This window comes from Macaca thibetana, chromosome 18, assembly GCF_024542745.1.
Source record: "Macaca thibetana thibetana isolate TM-01 chromosome 18, ASM2454274v1, whole genome shotgun sequence".
Taxonomy (NCBI): Eukaryota; Metazoa; Chordata; class Mammalia; order Primates; family Cercopithecidae; genus Macaca; species Macaca thibetana.
The window spans coordinates 15,438,576-15,458,103 of record NC_065595.1 but is presented as its reverse complement, the minus strand read 5'-3'; the positions used below and the strand labels follow the sequence as shown (position 1 = coordinate 15,458,103).

General features: G+C 39.4%; 1 long non-coding RNA gene across 1 annotated transcript in view; it reads left to right on the top strand.

Moving 5' to 3' along the window:
* The window catches only part of LOC126941070 (uncharacterized), a 107,950-nt gene extending 88,719 nt beyond the window's left edge, over positions 1–19,231 (top strand). The window contains exon 3 of the long non-coding RNA XR_007721082.1: positions 18,764–19,231. This is a non-coding gene — a long non-coding RNA (uncharacterized LOC126941070). The remainder of the gene's footprint in view (positions 1–18,763) is intronic.
* The last annotated feature ends 297 nt before the right edge of the window (positions 19,232–19,528 follow it).

Here is a 19,528-nt window from a genome sequence, read left to right as displayed (position 1 = left end):
GTTTCCTGAGGCCTCCCCAGAACTCAAGCAGATGCCCAGCACCATGCTTCCTGTAGAGCCTGCAGAAACTGTGAGCCAATTAAACCTCTTTTCTTTATAAATTACCCAGTCTCAGATATTTCTTTATAGCAATGCCAGAATGGCCTAATACAGCTAAGAAAGAGAGGATTTTCTACCACTCCTCTTCATTGCCATCCATATAACACAGGGTGTAATATATAGGAGGTGCTCCAAAGGTATTATTAAATGAGTGAATAGGAGAATTGGGCATTTAAGTCATCAAAGAATGTATATTTGAAAAGGTGTATGCAGCCTTCTTTAACCCAGAAGTCTGATACCATCACTCACAGGTGGCCATGATACTTCTACTTAAATAATTCCTTTCACAGTTCATATTTTCAGGCAGTGATTTCCCTCCTTTTCCTCACATAAATTTCCTTTCCTTTTTTTTTTTGAGAGAAAGTTTCGCTTTGTCGCCCAGGCTGGAGTGCAGTGGTGCAATCTTGGCTCACTGGAACCTCTGCCTCCCAGGTTCAAGCGATTCTTATGCCTCAGCCTCCTGAGTAGCTTGGACTACAGGCACCTGCCACCACACCCAGCTAATTTTTGTATTTTATTTGAGATGGGGTTTCACCATGTTGGCCCGGCTGGTCTCAAACTCCTGACCTCAAGTGATCCACCCGCCTCAGCCTCCCAAAGTGCTGAGATTATGGGCATGAGCCACTGTGCCCAGCCCAATTCCCTTTTTTATATCCTCTGAGGAATGAGGCATTATCTTTTCTACCTCCTAAATTACATTAAGCATGTGCCTTTTTAGGTTTCTTTCACGAATTGTAGTATATCTCCTTGCCTCTGTTTCCCACTCTTCCTGTTCACTGATCCTTCACTCAATGTTCAAGGTAATTTCTCTAAAATGACAGTTAATTATATTATAGTCATTATTAATTTTAAGGTATTTTAAATTATCTAGATGGTACTTTTCAAAAACTTGTTTTTACATCAGGTTTAGCTCTTGCTAAACTTTATATCCTATCATCTCTATGACTGTGTTACGGAATGTTTTACTTTAGAACCACTCTCCTCTTTAACTTAAATTTATTTAAAATAAAAATTTCTATAATTTATAGGTAGGAAAACATCTTCCCTTTCATGAACAATAAGCAACAACTAAACAAAAATCACTGAAAACTTGACAATATTATTATAAATTATAGCTGTAAATTCATTTTTGATGACACAGAATGTGGAGATTTCTCCTTTTTAAGAAAATAGCAGGCCGGGCGCGGTGGCTCAAGCCTGTAATCCCAGCACTTTGGGAGGCCGAGACGGGCGGATCACGAGGTCAGGAGATCGAGACCATCCTGGCTAACACGGTGAAACCCCGTCTGTACTAAAAAATACAAAAAACTAACCGGGCGAGGTGGCGGCGCCTGTAGTCCCAGCTACTCAGGAGGCTGAGGCCGGAGAATGGCGTAAACCCGGGAGGCGGAGCTTGCAGTGAGCTGAGATCCGGCCACCGCACTCCAGCCTGGGGGACAGAGCGAGACTCCGTCTCCAAAAAAAAAAAAAAAAAAAAAAAAGCAAATGCCAGGGAAGTGTTAAAATGCATGTTATCCACAAACTAAAACGTGCATTCTAAGATAATTACAAAAATTAAAATATAATTGAAGAGGAAATAACTTTAGAGATTTAATAGTATTTGATGTTCTGACCTAATACTCTGTATTAATAGTGTCTCTATCTCCAGCGTTAGTTTTCTCACCACGTAGGACTCAGCCTTTCCCACCTTTTCCAAAAACAAGTCCTTTGCAGAGCATGCCAGACCCTTGGCCGTTTAAATTTTACCCAGCTTTTCAGCTCTGTGTCCCTACCATCTTCCACATGTGCCTAGTGTACCGCCATGCTGAACTACAGTAATCTCCTAATCCAATGTTTCTCAGTCTCAGTACTCTGTTGATACTTTGCTTCAGATAATTCTTGGTTTGAGGGGATTGTTATGTGAACTGTCTGTTGTTAGCACCTCTGCTGCCCTCCACCCACTAGATAACAAAAGCGCCTACCAGTTGTCAGAAACAAAATCACTCCTAGACATTTACTGAGGCAAAAGGCAATGGCAACTCCATTTAATAACCAAAATTCTAAACTAAATACAAGGTTTTTTGCATCCTTGGTGTTGTGACATGACATTATTTTGCCTGCAATGTCTTAGAGAAACCCTCGTACTCTTCCCTGTGCTCTTCCACCCCAACTAGTAAAGCTCACTCAAGAAGAAATAGATAATCTTAATATCTCCATATCTATTTTAAAAATTATACTTGTAGTTTAAAAAAACCCTCTAAAGAAAAGAAAACCAAAAATCTTGTCTTCACTACTTCAGTCTACAGTGCCAATTCTGGTACCACAATTCGGATAGTACAACACAACAAACACATTTCAACAGAAAGAAAACTACAAACTGACATCAATCATGAATATAAATGCAAACATTCTTAACAAAATTTTATCAAATGGAATCCAACAATACATTATAAAAATTGTAACATGAGTTTTATCTCAAGTATGTACGGCTGCATTAACAATTGAAAAGTATAAAATGTAATATACAATATTAACTACAAGAATTAAAACTTTATGACTTTATCAATAGATACAGAAAAGGGAATTGACAGCATTCAAATCACTTCCCAATAAAATTTCATCAAGGTAGAACTAGAGGAGAACTAAGTCAGTATAAAACTAGGACTAGAAGATAACTTCCTCAATCTGATAAAGCAAATCTATGTAAAACTTACAACTTTGTTATATTTGATAGTGAAAAACTGTCTTTATGATCAGGAATATGGCAAGGATCTTTACTCTCATCACTTGTATTCAAACTGTAGCTTCTACCCAGTGCAAGAAACCAATTAAAAAATAAAAGATACCCAGATTGGAAGAGAAGTAGTAAAACTGTCTTTACAGATGGCTTGAACATCTATGCAGAAAATCTGAAGAAATCTGCAAAAAAAGCTACCAGAAATATTAGATAATTTTAGCACTGTTTCAGAATAAAATTAAATGTTCAAATGTTCACAAGTCAATTATTTATATGCTAGCGAAGAACAATAAGACATTAAAATTCAAGGAGATGATACCATTAACAATAGAATCACAATATCGAAAATGCTTAGCGATATTTTATTTTTCCAAGATGTGCAACAGATCTAAGCTGAAAAGTACAAAGCATTGCTTAATGAAATAATAGAAGACCTAAATAAATGGAGAGGTGGATGGATAGAAGGGAAGATGCAGTGTAGTCAAAAAATCCATTTCCTGGGGAGAGCAAATGATGAATAGGTAGAGCCCAGAGGACTTTAAGGTTGGTAAAACTACTCTGCATGATACTACGATGGTGAATGCATGTCATAAATCTGTCCAGAGGCATAGAATGTACAACACCAAGAGTGAGCCCTAATATGAACTATGGACTTTGGAAGATAATGGAGCGTCAATGCAAGTTCATGAATTGTAAGAGATGCACCACTATGATTGGGGATGTTGAGAATGAGGTAAGCTAACGTGTGTGCTAAAGCAGGAGGTGTATGGGAAACTCAGTACCTTCTTAACTTTGCTGTTAACCTAAAACTGCTCCGAAAATAGTAAGCAAACACAAAGAAAAAGAACAAAAATAACAACAAATGTAATTTACTCCACATTCACTACAATCTTAGTAAAAATTTCCGCAGAATTTTTTTTTTTTTTTTTTACTTTTTAGGAAAAATAGACAATTGAATTGTAAAAATAGATACAAAAATGCCAAAGATTTATATATTCTAAAAAAAAAACTTAGAGAAAGAACAAAATTTGTGAATAAAAATTACTTGATTAAGAGTTATTATACAACTGTGGTTAAAAAATAAAATGTTACAAGCATGGATATAGTTAAGTATCTTAATGGAAAATAGTGTTCAGAAAATACGCTGACACATATATGAGCAATTAAGTTTTAACTAGGACAAAAAGGCAATTCGGAAACAAATTCTATTCAAGAAGTTGTGCTTGTGTATTTGGTATCCAAAAGCAAAAATATAATTGATCCATACTTCAAATAATACACAACACATAATACCATATGGATAATAGAACTAAATATAAAAGCCGAAACTATACAACTTCTGGAATAAAATGCAGGAAGAAATATTTTGACCTTGAGTGAAGCAAAATTTCCTAGAACACAATACCAATCATAATTCATTAAAAAAATTGGACTTTATCAAATGTGCAAATCCTTGATCTCAGAAATATATTATTAAGAGAATGAAACAAACAAGCCACAAATTGGGAGAAAATATTTGCAAAGCAGATATTTGAAAAGGAACTTATATCCAGAGTATATAAAGAACTTCAAAAATTCTATAAGAATCAAACACACTGATTGAAAACAAGGGCAATATATTAAGAAAAAAACACTTTTCTAAAGAATTTCTATGGATGCAAATAATCTAATAAAAATACTCAATGTCATTAACATGAGGGAAATGTAAATTCAAACGATATTCTAAATCAGCTGGCAATCTACCAGAATTACTGAAATTAACGACCTATCATGTTGAGTGTTAGTGAGGTTGTGGAGGAACTGGGACTCTCACGCATGGCTTCTGGGAGTGGAAATGCAGTTTTCAGTTTTTTAAAACTTAAACATAGTTCATGATTCTGCCATTCCACTTCTGGGTATTTACCAAAGATAAGTGAAATCTTATGTTTGCACAAAAACGTGTACAAAAATGTTTATAATTTGTTATAGTCCCACCCAGACTAGAAACAACCAAGATGTCTATCAACAGCTGAAAGGATAAACAAATCGTGGTTAAGAAACCACACACATGTGTCTAAAAACAATTATTTTATAGCAAAAGAAACCAGGAAAGCAGTACATGCTGAGTGATTCCAAATATATAGACCTCCATAGTGGCAGTACACAGCTCAGTGGCTTCCTTGGGTTGGTTGGGTGGGACAGCTGAGGAGGGGCAGGAGAAAGGAAGTATAGAGGGACACAAGAAATCCTTGGGTGTGATTGACATATTCTCTAATATAGTTGAGATCATGGCTTATTGTATATATACATTGCTAAAACTTCCAAACTATATATTTCAAATATGTGCAGTTTCTTTTATGTCAATTACACCTCAATAAAGCTGTTAGAGAACACAATATACTCTTTAGCAGACACCGTAGTAGAGAATTTTGTCCATGGTTTTAAATTCTTATGGATGTTACTGAAAGGTAAGTGTTAGCATAGTCTTTCTAGAGTGACGAAATGAAGCTGAGACACTTTATGAACTGCAGAAGGTTACACAAGAAACTGAATTGTGAATTTGAGATCAAACTCTTGGTTTCTGACTTCAAAAGACCAGATTCTACCACGCAACACTTTTTTTTTTTTCCCCAGTTTGAGATATTCCCTGTCCCCTAAAGTTCCCTGGCCACTCCCCCAGCCTTTAGAGTATTCCCAGCTAGAGCCTCAGATACCACCGAATAGAGACCAACTATTGACTTGGTCCCAACTCCTGGTCCACAAAATCTGACAGCCCAACAAAGTGTTTTTTGTTTGTTTGTTTGTTTGTTTGTTTTTTAGACAGAGTCTCGCTCTGTGACCAGGCTTGAGTGCAGTGGCAGGATCTTGGCTCATGGCAACCTCTGTCTCCCGGGTTCAAGCGACTCTCCTGCCTCAGCCTCCAGAGTAGCTGGGATTACAGGTGTGCGCCTCCACGCCCAGCTGATTTTTGTATTTTTAATAGAGATGGGGTTTCACCATGTTGGCCAGGATGATCTCTATCTCTTGACCTCGTGATCCGCCTGCTTGGATCTCTCAAAGTGCTGGGATTACAGGCGTGAGCCACCGCACCCAGACAGGTCTGTTTCTTTCCAAGGGTTGTGAGGAAAAATTTGTTCTCTTTCCTGGGCTTATAAATGGCTGCCATCTCCCTGTATCTTCACATCATCTTTTCTGTGTTCATTTCTATGTCCAAATTTCCTCTTCTTTTAACAGATACTATGTACAGTACGTAGGTGATGGTTTCACACAGAGCTTCACTACAGAGCAGTATATCCATATAACAAAACTTCACTTGTACACCTTAAATGTACACAAATTTAAAAATAAAGAAGGAAAGAAAAACTGCAATTGAGAAAACCTTTTAAAATGTCAAAACGTCACTAAATTTTAAAGTAGAAAAAAATTCTCGTCTTACATGGATGCCAGTCATATTGGATTAGGCCTTACTCTAACGATCTCAGTTTAACTTAATTACCTCTGCAAAGAGCCTGTCTCCAAATATAATCACTTTCGAGGTTCTGGGGGTTAAGACTTTCACCAGTGAATTTGTGGCAGAGGAAGGAGACGCAATTCAGCCCATAACATAAAGTGTTTTTATTTGGTTTTGTTTTGTTTCAATAGAACAAACCCTGTACAGTAACTTTGTTGCACTACAGTCTACATTTGAGGACAGTTGTTTACAGGAGTTGCAGGGAATGCCAGATACTAAGCAACTGGGGACACTGGATGGTATAATCCCATCTTTTGAAGGGTAAAAGCCACTTTCCATGGGAAGTGCCTCACTGGGAAATACTGACTGTGCTCACCCCAGACTTAAGAGCAGTCATCATCAAGGAGCCGAATGAAAGCTTCCCAGGATATAGCACTAAACGAGAATAGGAATGTTGAGAGCTTTACCATCAGTGGTACCACCCCCATTCCACGAAGAAGGGGAGGACAAGGCCCAGTTTTGTGTTCCCTCTGGCCCTAACAAAATTCAAACAGCTGTCTAACACCCTTGGACTCAAGCAAAGACCATGCCCCATAAGCCGATGGCAGCAAAGAGAAATTTGCTATGAAATGTAGAGACACCCCTCTCACCAAACTCAACTGAACCCTCCACTCTCATTACTGACACTGTTCAAACTCAGCTTGCCTGGTTCTTACAAACGGTGTCTGAGGAGGAATGCCATGAAGTTTGAGGATAGGTGCTGCTGCCAATTTTTCACAGAGATGCTGATTCAGAGCAAGGGAAGGACTCTTGTGGCTGATACATTTAAGTACAAGGAAAGAAAAAATTCTTTAACTTCACAAAGTATTCTCTTTAATAGCAGAAAAACAGCTGATTTTTCAGTAATTGGAAATCATTCTGGGCTCCATTTACTTTCATCTCTTTGTGCTCTAGTTCATTTTGGAGGTTTGAATGATTAGATCAGAATTCACAGTAAACATATTGAACACAGATGCTGAGGACTGTTGGGAACATAAAATGTTTTATGTTACTTTTATATAAAGGTTCAGATTTGACGTGACTGAAAACATGGTACTGAATATCTTGACACCTATATGGATATTAAATCCTAGAATTGTGCATTTAGTGAAGACAGTTTCATTTTAATGGAAGTATTTATCATAATGATTAAATTTAAGAGAAATACAATTTTTCAGACAGATTAGAATTTCTGATCTAGATTTTGATATACATTAAGATAATTTTTATTTTTACCATTTAATTTTAATAATTTTAATATTTAAGAAAATACTCTTGAAAACAAAATTAATATTCAAATTTTAACTACTTTTGTTTATAGTTTTTTAAATAAATATTTTCATATAGTGGTTTTTTTTTTTTTTTATTTTTTAGATCAGGAGTCAGTAAACTGTTCTGTAAAGTGCCAGATGCTAACGAATGTAGGGTTGCAGCTGTAGTTTTCCTTATTTATTTATTTATTTATTTATTTATTTATTGAGACAGAATCTCATTCTGTCGCCCAGACTGGAGTGCAGTGGCATGATCTCAGCTCACTACAACCTCTGCCTCCCAGGTTCAAGTGATTCTCTTGCCTCAGCCTCCGTAGTAGCTGGGACTACAGGAGCCTGCCACTACATCCGGCTAATTTTTGTATTTTTAGTAGAGGCAAGGTTTCACCATGTTGGCCAGGCTGGTCTCAAACTCCTGACCTTAAATGTTCCACTCACCTGGGCCTCCCAAAGTGCTGGGATTACAGGCCTGAACCACCGCTCCCGGCCAGCGGTACAGTTTTCTCTTGCAACTATTCAGCTCTGCTGCTGTAGTCTGAAAACAGCTATAATACATAAATAAATGTCCATGGATGTGTGCCAATCAAACTTAATTTATGGACACTGAAATTTTAGTGTCATGTGATTTTCATGTCATAAAATATTACTCTTCTTTTAATTGTTTTCAACCAATTAAATGTGTTTTAAAAATTCTTAGCCCCTGGGCTATGCCAAAACTGTAATGTGAACCAGAATGTGCCAACCCTTCAATATAACACAAATTCTGTGAAAACTTTGATAATAACATTATAATAAACGATTTGCAGAATTAAAATTGAAAAATAAATTGTATAAGATGAATATATATTAGTTCATGAATTATGCATGTCTTTATTATGCATGTAAACATAGCCAGCCCAGCCACAAAAACCAAAGAATGTATAAAATAGATTCATTCAACTTTTCTATTTTTCCAAGTTGTAGACATATAGAAAACATAATTTTATTCGTTTTGTCCTGATGAAGGTATATTTATAAGGTAAGAAGACATAATATATTGTTTCCCACAGTGTGTTAGTTTGCTTCATAACTTTTTTTTTTTTTTGAGACAGTCTCACTCTGTCACCCAGGCTGGAGTATAGTGGCACGATGTAGGCTCACTGCAAGCTCCTCCTCCTGGGTTCACGCCATTCTCCTGCCTCAGCCTCCCAAGTACCTGGAACTACATGCACCCGCCACCACGCCCGGATAATTTTTTGTATTTTTAGTAGAGACGGGGTTTCACCGTGTTAGCCAGGATGGTCTTGATCTCCTGGCCTCATGATCCACTCGCCTCAGCCTCCCAAAGTGTTGGGATTACAGGTGTGAGCCACCGCACCTGGTTGCTTCATAACTTTTAAAACTAACACGCCATTGAATGAAATATGTTCTAAATGTTTTCTCTCCTCAAGTAAAGTTGTAGCTTATTCCCTGTCTGCCCTGTTATAGTGAGTCTCTTTCTGGCATTTATTTCTGGGAATTCTGCTATTTTTACTTCCGCCCATGTAATGTCTTGTACCTCAGCAGTGTCTCTGACAAATTTCTTAGGAATGTGTCCCAAAACCAGATCTCTTCATTTCCTTGGTAACAGTCTATTGAGAAGGGTGGAGGATGAGGGATGGGCAGAAGGAGATTGGTTCTCCCGAATCCTCAGTTCATGACTAGAACAGACGGCTTCCCTACTGGTTCAGTTGCATATTCTACTCTGAATAGATAGCCCTATGTCTAGGCCCCCTCCCAAAACTGCTGGTTAGTTATTTAGGCATACTTAGCTATGCTAATGTTTAGCATATATATTTATTTTGTGTGTGTCTGTGTGTGTATATATATGTGTGTGTATGTGTACACATATATGTGTGTGTACACATATATATGTATATGTATGTGCACATATATACACATATGTGTGTGTATATATATGTGTGTCTCCTCCTCTCATATGGCCACTGCTAATGAGCAGACGGTAGAGCTGCTCCATGCAGACACTCAGGGATCCAGGCTCAAGAGTAGCCTTCACAAAAGTCACATTTCCAAAGGGAAATCTCTATAGACTTTTGCATAGGCAATTGCCTATATTGGCCTTAAAACACATTCCCATTTGGCTGACAACTCACTGGGCAAAATAAGCCACATGATTCACCTATTCACAGGGGGCCAGGAGACAAGAGTATTTAAAAAACACCAGTAATAACTGCCACAGATATAATCAAATTTTATGCATCTTACAGTTTTTCTTAACAGAACAGCTTAGTCCCCAGGGAGCCTTATCCCTTAACTGAGTGAGACACATCCATATCTTTACTACTTTTCTTCTTCCAACCTGGATTGTCTCCAAAGTTAGGTGATTCTTTGGAAATTTGTGCTGGAATATGAATTAACCAGGACTTTGTGAAATTTAAGAGGTGCAAAATGTTTGAGACATGCTGTGTTCATTTTATGTCTTTTTTTGAGGGAAGGGGATGAAAGGGATTATTTCTAGACATGAGGTTTTTTTTGTTTTTAATGTAGTTTAAAAAATTATGTTGGGCCCTTAGTTTAATTATGATTGCTTATAAATATTTCAATTTCATGTTGCATAATTGAAAATTATAGTAATATATATTCTGACTCTTCTGAGGGCAATGAAATTCCATCTGAGAATGTGAAATATGTCTTCTGATGTCTTAATTTAAACATGATTTGAAAATGTATTTAGTTTTATCTCACTCCAGCTTATATGGTTTAGCTTTAAAGAGGACAATATGGAACTAAGAATGCTTAACATAATTTGTTTTCTATTCATTTACATTTAGGTATTCATTTATTTCCACTTGTGAATTACAAATATATACAAAATAGAATTAAACCTATTTTTTCTTAATGAGCATTGATTTTCTTGACAGTGTATGATAGTGTTGCCATCACTAAGCAGGATATTCAAGTGGCAGTTTTGATAAAATAAAAAGTAAACAGACAAATAATGCTCATAACTTCACTTTTAGTAGGAAGGTGAAAAATCCAGAGGTCACAGGAAAGGAATGGGGAGTATTAATAAAAGATATTTCCATTCATCACTAACATTCATTCAGCACCCATCATAGGTTTAGGCACTAACAAGGCACGATATGACCCTTATTCATTTAGCCTTCACGGAAGCTTGGTAAAGTCAGCATCCATTATCTGCACTTCACCATTAAGGAGACAGAGGTCCAGTGAGGTCCATAATTGTCCAAGTTTATACATTAGAAAACCTGAAAGTCAAACCCAGATGGAACACACCCTTGAGCTTTGGTTTTGCTGTCATATCAATCCTAGTCTCAGTATTTCCAGTGTCATTTAGCTGGAAAATCTATTTCCTCCCTACATGAAACCACAGAGTCAATAAAGAGCACCACCAAATGCTCCAAGAGTGGATTTTAATGAGATAATTGCATGACTAGCATCATCCAGAACGATGGGACCTGAACTGCTGCAACTGGCCCCTAGTTAGCTCATGTAGTCAAAGTGGCTGGCACATGCCAAAGGAAGGATGGAGCCACTGAGATATTGATGTTGTGGTCATGACATGAAATGGGATGCTCACAAGACCAAGAGTAATATCAAGGAGACTGGTCATTTTATTGCCATATAATGCAATTAAGGTAAAACAGAAGCACTTTGGGAGGCTAAGGTGAGCAGATCACATGAGGTGAGGAGTTTGAGACCAGCCTGGCCAACATGGTGAAACCCCATTTCTACTAAAAATACAAAAATTAGCCAGGTGTGGCAGAGCGCAAGTGTAGTCCCAGCTATTCAGGAGGCTGAGGCAGGAGAATCACTTGAACTTTGGAGACGGAGGTTGCAGTGAACCAAGATTACGCCACTGTACTCCAGCCCGGGTGACAGAGTGAGACTTCATCCCCCCCACGCCCCAAAAAAGGTAAAACAGAGGCCTAGAAAATGTGAAATTTGTCCTCAGGCAGCTGGGTGGCCAGAGAAAACATAGAGCCTTGTACTTTTCTGAAGACAACAAAATAGGGAACTAGCAAGAGCTAAAATAACAGCATAACATTGTCAAAGAGACAAGAAGTGAATGTACCCACAGGAGCAGCAGCAGGGGTCTCTGCGTGCCCTTTGGCACTTCAGGCCAGCAAGCCCAAGCAGCACAGAAACGGCACTACTGGAAAGACTGAGGGAACCCCTGTCACCTGCCTGGCAGGACTGACCTGGAGGTCAAGAGAACCGGAAGCAGAACCAAGACCTTAACGTTGACCACACATAGCTAAAAAGCAATCAATTCCAGAGAAGGAGCATGTGCAGTTCCACAAGAGAAAACCATTAAACAATTAAAAATATTTAGTCTTATGTAAATATTAATTTTCTGCTTAATGAACACATAAAAAGGGATTGTTGTTTATTAGGCAATGCTACACAAATTGCGGCCAGGCTGTTTGTTCCTTGTGTCACATCCCTGTCTTACTATTTAAGTGTCTCAGAGAATCTGTTCACATAGTGAGGAGGGGAGGGGGTGTTATTTTAGCAAATTCAGCAAATGTACAGACCCTAAACAGACATTTAATTTTAGATTACGGCCTCCAACCCCCGAAAAAAAAAATGTTCTGAATGAGGACCTGCTTCTTCCGAAAACTGAAGGGTAGGAGATGGGGAGTGGTTACAGAATAAAGAACAGAAATGGATTTGCTACAAAGTGATGTTTAACTGACTGAAGAAGATACCACTTTTTCATCTCTCACAAAATATGATGCATAAGAATTCTGACTTTTCCTAGAGATCATCTTAGAAAATGCCTAAGCAATATTTGTGTTATTCTATGAATATTTCCTTTCTGTGCAAAAATAGACATGAAAAATTCTTGTCACAGACTATTTTCAGAGGTGCTCAAATGGGGAAGGTCATGCCCACTAACTCAGATTATTCGAGGATGAAAATCCAATATGCCCCTTTCTCCTGTGCCTTATTATTATTATTGTTTTGCCTTTTGTCGATTTCAATACTCATTAACATCTACATTAAAGGATAGGAAAGCAAAAGAAGATAAAAGGAAATTCTTCTCTTTCAGATGTTATTAATCTTTCAGGTGATTGTTCTTTCATTAATGATACCTCTGATCAAAACCATGTCAAACCTTCCTCTTTGCTGAGAAGTGATGATTTTTGTGCATTTGTCAGATATATTTCTATTCTACGATAGTTTGCAGTTTGTTACTGTATTGTAAAATTAAAGACATGTTACAGGATCATATATAACACAATTTATTTCTCAATATGCACATCACATAATTTTTTTTCTTTTTTTTTGAGATGGAGTCTTACTCTGTTGCTCAGGCTAGAGTACAGAGATGCCTTCTCAGCCCACTGCAACCTCCACCTCCTGGATTCAAGTGACTCTCGTGTCTCAGCCTCCTAAGTAGTAGGAAAAACAGATGCCTGGCACCATCCTCAGCTAATTTTTGTATTTTTAGTAGAGACAGAGTTTCACCATGTTGGCCAGGCTGGCCTCAAACTCCTGACCTCAAGTGATCTGTCTGCCTCTGCCTCCCGAAGTGCTGGGATAACAAGCGTGAGCCACTGCGTCTGGCCCACACTGATGATTTTTGATCTTTGCTTATTTCTGCTAATGTTTTGTCAGTATCATGTTATTTTTATATATGCTCCAGTTGGTGACTATTTGAGAGACCTCTATTTTCAAAAATAAGTGTTCTGCTTCTTTGGATTACATGCTTTAAAATTCCTGTAATAGTTTCTAGGCATATAACACCTGAGTTATTTACACTAAAAAGAGAGAGCGAGAGAGCGTGCTATGACACTTAATAGGAAAGACCCAGTAAATTATAAATAAATATGTTTTAATCTTAATTGGAAGAGAATCTGGACCACAAGGAAGAAGCCCTTTTGGGTGAATTTTCTAGTTCTGTGGGTTAGGAGATGCTTTTCACAGGCACTTCCATCCTTTACCCACTGTCCCTCCTAAAATACACTACTCTCACTCTTCTACTTAAGGAACAGGTGGTGGGAGTGGAAAAAAAATATGTTGCTGCTGATGATTTAGTAAAATAATTGATAATTATAATGAATAGTTCCATTAACAGTGTCAAACATGCTACTTCCATCAAATGCATTATTGAGTCCTTACAGGTGATGTATGAGATAGCTATTATTGTTTACATTTTGTAGATGAGAAAACTGAAGATTAGAGAATTAATTAGCCAAGTTGGGGAATGGTGGGATCAAAATGTAAACCTAGGCAAGTAGGTTTCAGAGCATGTGCTTTCAGCCAGTATGTCAAAGTGCCTGAAACATAAAGTAACAATGGTCAGGCATCCTGTGTGGACCCACAACCAGACAGAGTAGAGGGAGGTGAGAGTTTGGAACTTCAACAGGATTCTCTAAACTTTTTTTTTTTTTTTTTTTTTTTTTTTCCTGAGATGAAATCTCGCTCTGTTACCCAGGCTGGAGCACAGTGGCATGATCTCAGCTCACTGCAGCCTGCACCCCCCCAGTTCAAGTGATTTCTGGCTTTTTTTTTTTTTTTTTGTATTTTTAGTAGAGATGGGGTTTCATCATATTGGCCAGGCTGGTCTCAAACTCCTGACCACAAGTGATCTACCCACCTTGGCCTTCCAAAGTGCTGGGATTACAGGCGTGAGCCACTGTGCCCATTCAAGATTGTCTGAACTGTTTTTTAGCCAACCCTGCAATAGTCAGCAGGGTTGAGGAATAGGTAAACACAGAGCATGGATGTAGTAGTGTTTAAATTACACTTTTGAGAGCTGATTCTCAGATTCTTTATGACTAGAGGAAGCAAACATTTATTTAGACTAAAATGTCCTTACAGTGGAAAGAGGCCTTCCTCCACGTTACCAGATACTTACAGCCCTACTACGGAAAATATGTGCTTTCTAATTGCCTGCTTTCCAAGCCAATTTTCATCTGCAGTATGGTCTCCAGACTGGATATGTCTCAACACAGAGAGTGACCTATGAGGAGGAAAGTAAATTGACAGACCCTGTTGTAACTTTTTCGGGGTGGACCACCCCAGTGGGACTTACCAAATCAAGTTGCTGGACCTGGAATGCTCTTTATCAATTGTTTTGAACAAGCTCCATTATTTTCACAAAGGTAGCCGGATGCCAGAAGATACTGTGTCCTAGAAGACTGGTTCTCAAAGTAGGTTACACATTAAAATTACTCCTGGGAACTTTTCACAATACTGATGCCCAGGTCACATCCCATACTAATTCAAACAGTATCCTTCAGGATATAACACAGTATTTTTAAAACTCCCCAAGCAATTCCAATACACAGCCAAGTGTGAAAAATATTGATCTTAACAATATTTGAAATATCTCTTAAGTCAAATTGTAATAGTAACAGTTTTCTCTTTTTATATAGTGAAAATGTGAAACCAATTAAACTTCATTGTTTTTTGTTTTTTCTTATAAAGAGCCTAAATGTGGAAATAAAAATAATAAAAATAGAGCTTTAGTTAGATTATAATCCTAAACGTTGGTGTTTGCATTTTGCTGTTTGTTTACTATATTAATTTGCAAATTTGGTTTGGAAAAATAAATCTGAATGGATTTACAATAAAGTAAGAGTACTACACTCCTATTGTACCTCTGGCATAGCCTTCCTGTATAATTCTCAAGAAGCCATCACAGTAACAGTACTCTAATGCTAATTTGTGTCTACATTTCTGTAACAATTTAGGGAAATGAAATGGTTTATACATGTATATTTATGTCACGGGATCCTTGGGGTGTTGCTTCGCCAGCAGGAAAGCTCTGTAGCCAGCGGTGCCTTCTGCCTGAGTACTGCTCGCACCCACTGGACTCATTCTGCCCACTCGGCCTGGCAGACTGCACTCGGCTTGTGCTACCAGCCCGAGTCCCACACCTGCCAAGGGTGAGCCAGGAACAGTGAGGGGTGTGTGAGTGAGCAAGTGCAGGGTGCAGCCACTGTGCACAGCCAGGCACAATGGCTGCTGTGGCAGGGCAGGCAGCTCCAGGTGCTGGCACAGGTGCTGGCTCTGGGTGAGGCTGCGACTGGAGCAGATGTACCTCATGTGGCTTCTATTGTGAGCACCTGCATTTGGATGAGGGAAACGTGGTGGCACCTGGAAGCTTGGAGATGTCAAGAACTACAGAGCCCCAAGGAGGGTGTCACAGCCCTGGTTCTGGGAGCCCCTAGTCTGGACTTCCCAGAAAGCCACAGCTATTCTCTCCTTCTCATCATCCACAACTGTGGCGAGCAGAGGGGCATGTTTAAACCCTGTCTGTGTTATAGCTGTTTCAGTCCTGCCATTTGGCAGGTCCTGAGTTCTTGTCCTGCATCCAGGAAGAATGAAGTACGTGGACAACAGAAGGTGAACAAGGCATAGAGAAGCTTCGTTAAGTGACAGAACAGCTTTCAGGAGACCCAAAGTAGGTAGGTTCTTTCTGCAGGCAGGTCATCTGAGGAGTGTCCAGCTCCCAGTGGAGAGGAGACCCATAGTAGACAGCTCCATTCTGTAGGCAGGTCATCTGGACAAGTTGAGGAGACCTGAAGTGGATAGCTCCTTCCTGCAGTTGGTAGTCCTGATGTCTGTGTGAGTCTGGCTGAGTCTGGGGTTTTTATGGGCTTAGAAGGGAGGAAGTGTGTACTGATTGGTTTATGGGTGGTCATGGGCAGGCGTGGGAAAAAGCAACGTAAGTTCTCACTGTAGGTCACAGACTCCACCCAGAACTGGAAGTCTGATCCCAAGGCTTTGGTCCATCCCTGGCTTGAAGGTGGGGTTTCACCGGGGACCTGCCCCTTTCCACCCAAGAGTCTGTCTGTCTCCTGCCATCAACATACCATCCATGGCACCCAGGCTGTTTGTGCTGAGGGTCACCTCCAGTCCTGTGCCAAGCAACCCTCAGTGCCCTCTCCATCTCCCTCTTGTGCTTATCAGTGCCCAAAGTCTGGAGGGACCCAAGGCATCAGGAGGCTTGTGTGTTAGTGTTACTCCCAAGTGTGTGCACACCCAGCAGGGTTGCAGTAGCACCCAGGCTAGGCCACAACTTTGCATCACCCCAGAGTGGGCACCTGGAGTAGGAAGAGGCCAGGGAGCAGGAGCAGGCACTTCTGAGCCTGCAGAGGCAGCGGGGGTTCCCGGGCCCCAAGAGCACAGGAGATGCCTGGTTTGGAGCTGTGGCTGGATGACTGCGGCTGCACCTGGGAGTGCAGGGTCCCCACCCTGCCAACTTGGTAGGGGACAGGGCTTCTGCCTGTTTCCACCACTGCCAGTCTCACAGAGCATGCAACCCCAGCTGTACCTCCCCTGCTGCGGTTGGCATCACAGCAGTTGCTCCAGACGAACCACCACTGCCATCATTTATACATACATTGCTGCTCATTACTAAATACTCAGATACATTTTCTATATTTTTAATATTATTTTTGTGGAATAATCAAGTCTGCCTAATTGCAAATTTCCAGATAGCACGGCTTCTATTGTTAACTATGTGAATGGTACGTTTTGGAGTTATGGACAGGGGAGACTCCCTAAATGATGTGATCATAAGTAATAATTATTTAATAATTATTTTTGGTGAATTTGTGTTTTCTTTGTGTTCTGTTAGAGTTTTTCTTGAAAACAATGTTGATTCATCCTTAAGGTCTCTGTGCCCACTGCAAAAAAGGCAACAAACAATACTTCTGGACTGTCCATTACAAAGTCTAGAAGCACTGACACTGAGTGACTGCCTGTAATTTCCCTCCCTAGCTATCTTACTTTGGATTCTGAGAGTTCACCTCTCTGAATTACCTCGATTCAAGGTCCAAATGAACTGTTCATCACCTGATACCTTGAGCTTTGCATTCTCACCTTTAATGCCCTCTTTGCAAGGCTTGACAGTGTCTCTTGGCTACTTCTCCTTCCTTAATGCCCATGACATTGCTCTTTCCTGATTCTCTTCTGAAAATAGTTTCCATCATTTAATCCTTTTTCTCTTCCTGTTTTGATTTACTTACATAATGGTCATTAGTGCTTCCTCCCTTCATGAAGGTTTCAATCCACTCACTTGGAAACAGAAGGTCACTATGTAGAGGACTCTATAAATCTTTTCTAACTTCAATTTTTATTCCAAATTTTATACTTCAATTTCAGCTGCTTTCTAGAAACCTACGTTAAGTGAGCTGTTCTGTCCTCTCTTACTTGACAATCATTTATTGAGTGGAGCAGAATGTTTGTTGAATTCAGTGACTCACTGTCTTTGAAGGCCATGGTGCTATGTAAAGATCCAGTGGAAAAAATCGTGAACTGAAAAATGACAAACCTAACCCCAGCTCAGCCACCTGTAGGTATGACTTGGTGCACATATGCAGCCTAAGTTTCTTTTTTCTCATAGGAAAACTGGCCAATTGGCAAAAGGATCTCTGAATGTATGACTCTCATCTTGAACTTATTATTTTGGAGAATTAAATATATTTTTCCTACTGTGAATTTATTATCGTATTTTCGCTTCTATACTACAGAGATTCGTCTCACTGAGTATTAATAAACCAATAGGCATCTGACAGTCTAGCCTCTCCTCAAACTTGCTTTTCAAGTGGTAGAGTTGATTGGACCTTGAACAAGAAAATAACAAACATATGCTCCTAGAGTTCATAGAAGCATCTTGTTTATTTCCTGATTTGAGAAGGGCTGATAGAATTGCCTTCTTTCCTCAATTTCCTGTAAATTGCCCTCATTGTGTGTAGACTGAGTTGGACATCTGAGTTTTTAGTTAGTGGGCATGGCAGAACTCCTGCCTTCAGGTCAGACCTCCCACTGCACTGCTCACCCCTCTTTAATTTGTTGAAGTGTTAGCAATTACCAACTGATTTACTCACAAATGTGCCAAGTCGACCACAACAGTCTTTATAAAATTAGAAACCCAAATCTTGGAAACTTTTTGTTTTTCAACTTTTTTGCCTTCTTTTGCCAAACTTTGCCACTGAGATTTCTGAACACCATCTTAAATTCCACATGAAATTATGTAAGTAATCAGATAACCAGATAGCAAATGGGAATTACATGTGCATTCGGGAGGAAAAATTATTCAGAAAACTTTAAGTTATGCAATATTAGTTTTCCTCGAGTGTTTAAGAGAACAAAAAAGAATAATTATATTACTGTGAAACAAATGCTTTACACAATGTTTTTTTATCCTCAGATAATTAAATAACTTTTGTCAATCCCCTTACACAGGTGGTTGCTGACTCCCTGAATACACTTCTCTCTGGCCAATAACCAACCTACTGTGTCCAGAAGTTATTCTTTCCAGTGGCTTCTTGGTCTCGCTGACTTCAAGAATGAAGCTGTGGACCCTCATGGTGAGTGTTACAGTTCTTAAAGATGGTGTGTCCTGAATTTGTTCCTTCAGATGTTCAGATGTGTCCAGAGTTTCTTCCTTCTGGTGAGTTTGTGGTCTCGTTGACTTTAGGAGTGAAGCTGCAGACCTTGGCAGTGAGTGTTATAGCTCTTAAAGGTGGCGCGTCTGGAGTTGTTTGTTCCTCTCAATGGGTGATGGGTTCGTGGACTTGCTGACTTTGGGAGTGAAGTCGCAGACCTCCGTGTTGTTACAGCTCATAAAGGTAGTATGGACCCAAAGACTATGCAGCAGCAAGATTTATTGTGACGAACAAAAGAACAAAGCTTCCACCCTGTGGAAGGGGACCCAGCAGGGTGCTGCTGCTGGCTTGGGTGGCCAGCTTTTATTCTTTTATTTGGTCCTGCCCATGTCCCGCCAATTGGTCCATTTTACAGAGCGCTGATTGGTCCATTTTACAGAGTGCTGATTGGTGCGTTTACAAACCTTTAGCTAGACAGAGCACGGATTGGTGCGTTTTTACAGAGTGCTGATTGGTGTGTTTACAAACCTTTAGCTAGACAGAGTGCGGATTGGTGCGTTTTTACAGAGTGCTGATTGGTGCATTTACAAACCTTTAGCTAGACACAGAGCGCGGATTGGTG